We start from the raw sequence: 7,380 nt of genomic DNA, 5'->3' as shown, positions 1-7,380 counted from the left end.
TTGAAGAATGAGGTTGGAATTTTGATAGGTATAGCATTGAATTTGTAGATAGCCTTGGGAAGTATTGCCATTTTCACGATGTTAATCTTTCCAATCCAGGAGCATTTCTATGGCAAAAGTTAGCTGAAAATAGTTTTTGTATCCTCTGTTTGGAACCATGACCTTCAGTTATGACCTTGGTTTTTTGTGAGAAATGGTGTAGGTCATCACAGATATCTATCAAGTGATTTCCAGGAATGCATTTTGTACACAAACAAGTACCCCTGTTCCAGGAAGTGGAAATGATAGGAACCAGCATTTCAGAGAACACTGAAATACACCCTGACACCAGTCACTGCACAAGACAAATAAGGGTTCTACTGGAGCTTGGAGGAAGAGTACTAGAAGGAATGTAATATATTGTTTCCTGATTTATCTTTGTTTATAATTCTATAGGTGTCTAATTGTTTTTTCTCAGACATGTGACCAAAAGAATCAGAGGGAACAGGAAGAGCAAGAAACATGGGCTCCCAGTGAATTCTTAATAAGTGACATGCTACACTAAGACCAGTTAAGTCCTTTTAAACTTAATAGAGCTTTGTTTAAACAAATAATTTTTGAGAAGTACTTTCAATTCTGTATTGTATAATTTCCTTGACTGATCATCTTTTATTCAGCACTCCAGTAAAACATGACTAGAACAGCTTATCGATTTTTACTTTTTATGCATCCACTTTACTTTTTACATATTTTACCTTATATGTCAATTTAGATAACTTTTTATATTTGAAAACTCTTCAACATTTACTTTTATCTAATATTCTTTATTTGTAAGGCTGAATAACAAAATTAAACTTTTTTCCAAATTTGTTAGACACTAGGGAAAGGATTGTACATAAATAATTTTAGTTGCAACTCTTCAAGCATCTCTAAATGGTAAAATCAATTAATCATTAATCAAAATTTAGCATGCCATCTAAAACAAAATCTAGATGAAAATCCATCTCATTTTCTAAGCCCTAGTCACAATTCAGAAACCCAACAAATGAATTTTGCCTGATATTTTTTTAAATAAAGGAAAATATCTCCTTTATACAGCATCTTCTTCCTCAGAGAATTTTTTAATAGCATTCTATTATTATTATTATTGAGTTGTACAAATGGATTACAGTTCCATGAGTCAAGTTATGAGTACACTGATTCTTGGTCAATCTTACCCCTTCCTTTATTCTCCCCCATTTTCTTTCTCCTATCCCTAACCTCAAGTCACATAGTTCTTTTCTTTATTAGAAAAAATATGAATTTTATTCTTTAGACTTTTCCCTAAGAATCTTGGTCAAATCTTTTAACTGACTTTTTACATATAGTTATTGAAATATAATTTTATTATTATTAAGGTGTTATACACAGGGATTAATTTCAAAAGTCAGGTAATGAATACAATTCTTTTCAGACAATGTCCTCCCTTCCTTCACTTTCTCCCACTTTTCTCCTCCAATCCTTTAGTGATTTCTTTCTTTCTTTCTTTCTTTCTTTCTTTCTTTCTTTCTTTCTTTCTTTCTTTCTTTCTTTCTTTCTCTCTCTCTCTCTCTCTCTCTCTCTCTTTGTTTCTTTGTTTCTTTCTTTCTTTTTTTGGTCAGTCATGGGGCCTGAACTCTGGGCCTGGGGCACTGTCCCTCAGCTCTTCAGCTTTAGGCTAGCACTCTACCACTAGAGCCACAGCGCCACTTCCAGCTTTTTCTGTTTATGTGGTTCTGAGGAATCAAACCCAGGCCTCAAACCACTGAGCTGCCTTCCCAGCCCTAGTGATTTTTCCCTCTTTTTTTTTTTTATTGACATATATTGAATGAGAGAAAGCATGCCATACTTATCTTTGTAGAACTGGCTTGTTTCACTTAACCTGATGATTTCCAGTTCCATTGGATTTCCTGCAGAAGATATACTTTCAGTCTTTTTAATGACTGAGTACAATTCCACATTTTCTCTATCCACACATACACTGATGGGCACTTAGGTTAATTTCATATTATCTACTACTATTTGTTTTCTTTTCCTGTAAATTTCTAAAATAGAGGAAAAGTTGGTATTTATACATCAAAATTTTCCCTTGAGCATATAAAAGACATGAATTTTACCTGTTTGAGAACAATGGTACAGAATATAATTGATAGAGGATGACACTATGTAACTGAGGAGACAAAAGTATCACCTTGTTCTTCATGAAAAAAAATTAACTACTAAAGCTCCCCCCCCCCCAGTTCAGGTAAGAATAGTAGTAATTTATGGGAAGCTGAAATTAAAAACTTTTTTTCAAGCTAATATTGTTTGGTGAAGACTGATAACACACAAGACAAATGTTTGAGTTCTTGTTTTTTTCCACTTATATAATTTGATTATTTGTATAGTGCAGGCCTTATGCATAAAATTGGCAGGTAGTATGATAGTAAAAAAAAGGATGAGATAGAGGATTCTGGTCAATAGCTGTGTTGTAGCTATGCTGTATCAAGGGTAGAGTTATAATTTATTTTTGCTTAGCTTAGGGTAGTCGCAAGATGAGTGGCTCTGATAACCAAACAGATAATAGAAAATGTACTTTTCCCAAACTTCCAGTAATTTTATAGGACTTTTGAAAATATCATTTTTTAAATGATATTTTTTTAAATATCATTTTTTTAAATGATATCATTTTTTTAAATGAGGCATGAATTCAAGGCTTGTACTCTGGCTCAGCTTTTTTGTTCAAGGTCAGCTCTTTGCTACTTCAGCTATACCTCCAGATGCAGTTGGTTTTTTTTTTTTCCTTGCAGGTTAATTGAAGATAAGAGTCTGTCCAGACTGTCTTTGGACTGTGATCTTCAGATATCTAGGGTAGGTAGGATTATATAGGTGTCAGTGAGTGAAAGCATTATTTTTATAGCCTCTATGCCTCTAGAAGTAACATGTTTCTCAGATGGTTAAACCAAAGTGAGAATTCTACTTCCCATAGAAAGTGCTAGAAATTACCATTTTAAAACAAAATAAATCATCCTTGAACCCCAAAGCCCAAGACAGATAGCAATTTTTGTAACAACATCTTCTTAAATATAAGATAGCTTTAATATATATGCTATTGTTATTGTAGAGGTGATATACAGAGAGGTTACTGCTATGTAAGTCAGGTAATGAGTACATTTCTTTTTGAACCATGTCATCCCAAACCATGTCACTCCTTCCCTCACTCTCTCCTACTTTTAATTTCCCATCCCTACCCACAAGATATACAGTTCTTTTTCCACATAGTGACTAAGGAGTACCATTGCTGTATTTGTTCAAATGACAAATAAGAGCACTCAACTCTGAGGGACAGCATGTTAAAATAAGCTTATTAAAAGATGAAATTGGAAGACAGGAGCAGAAAGATTTTTGAAATAAATATAAAATGAATACCTAGGTACTTGGTACTCTGTTGTATTATCTGAACATATTGTACATTTTTCCTATTTTAGTTTTTTGTAAAAGAAATAAAGAAAAATTTCTATTTCTTCCTTCTCACGTCTTTCCCTCTACAGAAATGACCACTGTCATGAATTTGATACTCATAGTTGTTTTTTTGCAATGTAGGGATTAACTTTTTCCCCCTTTTGGTACAGAATTTTTTTATACAGAAACGTTTGAAATTTTAATATAGGAAAACATATGACTTTTTGTTTTGTAGTTTTGACGTGTTGCTCAAGAAATTCTTTCCTATTCTGAGATGAAGACAATAGACTTCTCTGTTTCCTTCCTATATAGCTTTCAATGGTTAAAAATATCTAGGTTCCTAGATATTTTTCAATTTATTTTTGATTTGTGTGAGACAAAGGGTATGGAGTAAAGCGGATTGAATTATGTTACAACCCATACACATGCACATGCACATGTGTGCAAGTGTGTATACACACATACACACACAGCATAGTGAAACCTACTAAACACTGTTTGATGGGAGAGGACTTAGGAAATATATTGGAAAGGGTGAACTTGCTCAATGTACATTGTATAAATCTGTGAAACCATCACCAAAAATCCCTTTATACTGCTAATAAAAAAGAGATAAAGATTTTAAAAAATTTAGTTCACCTCAATCTGTTGAAAATTAATAATAAACTATTTCTCATTTCTCTGATCTTTGGACTGCCATATAGATTTTTTTCTTGGACCTATATTCGGCTTCATTAGTGTGAAATAGTGAGTTAATCACATATTTTCATTTTTATTCTTTAAATTGAACAATTCACACAAACAATTACATTGGTGTTTGAATGGAATTTTAAAAATCTAATTTGTAGATTCATTTTTAGAGACTGGTATCTTTATATTATTTAGTCTTTTTAAATCCATGAACATTGTATAACTCTTGTTTTTCCAATAATGCATTTTAATAATGCTTGGCATAATCTGTAATAAAGACTTCCAAAATATTTTGTTAGAATAATTCCAAACTTCAGAGAATCATCTCACATACTGTATTTTCCAGCTGTTTATTGTGAATGTGTATATACTGTTTTTCTTTGTTTATCTTGAAAGGAAAATTTTCAAGGCCACCTTACAATATTTTAGCACATATTTTTATTAAATAAATGAATTTGATATTTATTTCAATTCAAGAAAAGCTGTCTACAGATAAGCTGACTTGTATATAGGAGTGATAATTTTTAAAAGTTTCAGATCTTTTATTTTAAAGTCATTATATTATGTTGTATCTAATCTGGCCAAGACTAAATGACCCCATCTAGTGGTAGCTTAAGTTCTAAATGAATTGAGAAATGCATTTCCAGATTTTTATTGGCTACTTGCATTTTAAAAATCATGATAGATTTGATTTCGTCTGTCTAAAGAATTACACTGTTTGAGCTCTTCATAGAGACTATTATACTTTGTAGATGCTTGTATACCACACAGTGTGTTTTCTTATAGATTTATAGTTATATTCTAGCTACCACAAATTTGGGGAACCGTGCAACCTTTCTTTCTCTGTGTCTAGCTTACTTTACTAATATAATTTTTTGCAAGTCTTCCAATTTCCTTACAAATGGTACAATTTATCATTGAGCATTTTGGAAGAGCAAAATTCGTGTGTGTGTGTGTGTGTGTGTATCACATTTTCTTCAGCTATCATCCATTGATAAGCATCTGGGCTGCTTCCATATTTTCACAATGGAAAATAGTGCTGCAATGAACATGGCGCTGGTGGTTTTACTATAGCTTTGTGCTCGACTGGATAAATATCCAGATTGGGGTGGGGCCAAGGGTAGAGGGATAGAGGAATGAAGGGGGAAGGAGGGCAGAATGCAGTCAAGAATTCATTGCATATACTCAAAATTAAGGAAAATAGGGAAGGAGTAAGTCGAAGTGGTGAAATCTTGTAGGGGATGACACAGATCAAGACACATTGTATTCATAAGCTGCTTTGTTAAATGTTGAACTTTGGTGAACTCCTTTGTACAACTACTGAAAGATAAGCCTCGGCACTGTCCCGCAGCTCTTCAGCTCAAGGCGAGCGCTCTACCACTTGAGCCACAGGGCCACTTCCGGTTTTCTAGTGGTTTATTGGAGATAAAGGTTCGTGAACTTTCCTGCCCGGGCTGGCTTTGAACTGCGATCCTCATATCTCTGCCTCCTGAGTAGCTAGGTTTTACAGGCATGAGCCACCGGTACCCGGCTATAAAGTATTTTTTTAAAAATCATGATGGCAATCAATATCCTGGTTGGAAATGCCAAGAAACAGAAATTAATTTAATACATCAAAATTAATTATGCCTATCGTTTTCATTATTGTGGCTTCAAGAAAAGAATGAAGCTGAGCTTATGGAGAAATTCTGTAAAACCTCCAATACTAGAGCCAAATTATATATGTATATACAAAAGAATTTATATTTTAAGATTGTTATTCAGAGAGTTAAGAGATGTCATGTTTAAACAATGTTTTAACAAGATTATCAGTAGGCAATTCACAGCAAAGTCAATTCACATGATCTAAATAACAATATAATTCTCACAATGAGGACCACTTTATAGTTAAGCACCCTTTAGGATAAGATCTATTTTCATATTGTATCATTTAGAATTATTTCTTTATGTAAGAAATGACAAAATTTTATGAATAAATTGAACTGAATTGCAGAAAAAATTGGGATATCTTGCTAATCACTTATAAAAATAGTAAGTTCAGAACAGACAAAGTGGATAAAATTGTAAATGTATACAATAAGACTTTAAAAGTATAAATGCATGTGAAAATTTATTTAATTTTTGTATTGAGATGAACATTCTAATGACCAACAGAATTTTAAGGGTCAGAGTTAGTTAAAAACTTGTATAGAACTTTTAAAAATTAAATTAAAATAATAATGTCACACCTTTGGTAAAATATTTAAAATAATAAACCATTTGTTAGTTTGAGTTATAACTGAAGGCATTAAGAACAGACTATATTAGTACTTGAAAATATATTTGGAATAAACTTTCTCAAGAGAAACTTGACAATGCTATTATACCTTTAAATATGCATAATCTTTGCTACAGAAATTATTAATCATAAGAATATAACAAAAAAGTTATAAGAATGTTCTTCATAGTATTACTTTAAATATTTAAAAATTAGGAAAAATACAAATGTTTATCAATAGATAAATTGAGAAATTAATAATAACATATATTCTTTGTTGGTCATGGGGCTTGAACTCTGAGCCTGGGTGCTGACCCTGAGCTCTTCAGCTCAGGGCAAGCACTCTATCACTTGAGCCACAGTGCAACTTCTGGTTTTCTGGTGGTTAATTGGAGATAAGAGTCCCACAGACTTTTCTGCCTGGGCTGGCTTTGAACAGTGATCCTCAGATTTCAGCCTCCTGAGTAGCAAGGATTACAGCAACCTTCCCTCCCCCCACATATATTCTTAGTAGAATTCCTTGTTGTCACTAAGATAAATGTTTCAGAATATATTAAGACATTTACAGTAATTATATAATTAAACAGAATGATGGTCTTAGACAAAATATGAAATTAAAAGCAGAAAGTGAGTTGTACATCAATATACTTTTATTTATAAACTTGTTTTTGATATGATGAAAAATACAGCATGGATATATTTATTATAGGGTCTATTCTGAAGTTTTAGCTTCTAATGTGATGGTGTTTATATGGGGCTTTGGGAAAATGACTAGGGTTAGATGAATCATCATGGTGGGATTTATATATAAGAAGGTATACTAAAGAGTGCTCTCATTCTCCCTTCCTCTCCCTCCCTCTCCCCTGTTCCCTTTCTCTCTCAAATGAACCAGGTCTCACCATGTGTTTCTCATGGGAGTTGCCACCTACAAGCCAGGAATGAAACTTTCAACAGGACTTGGTATGGACTCTTGGATTCAGAATTGTGAGAAAATA

This window comes from Dipodomys ordii, unplaced genomic scaffold, assembly GCF_000151885.1.
Source record: "Dipodomys ordii isolate 6190 unplaced genomic scaffold, Dord_2.0 Scaffold50, whole genome shotgun sequence".
In the NCBI taxonomy this organism is placed as follows: domain Eukaryota; kingdom Metazoa; phylum Chordata; class Mammalia; order Rodentia; family Heteromyidae; genus Dipodomys; species Dipodomys ordii.
The sequence above is the reverse complement of the archived record's forward strand: the minus strand, read 5'-3'. Positions refer to the sequence as shown.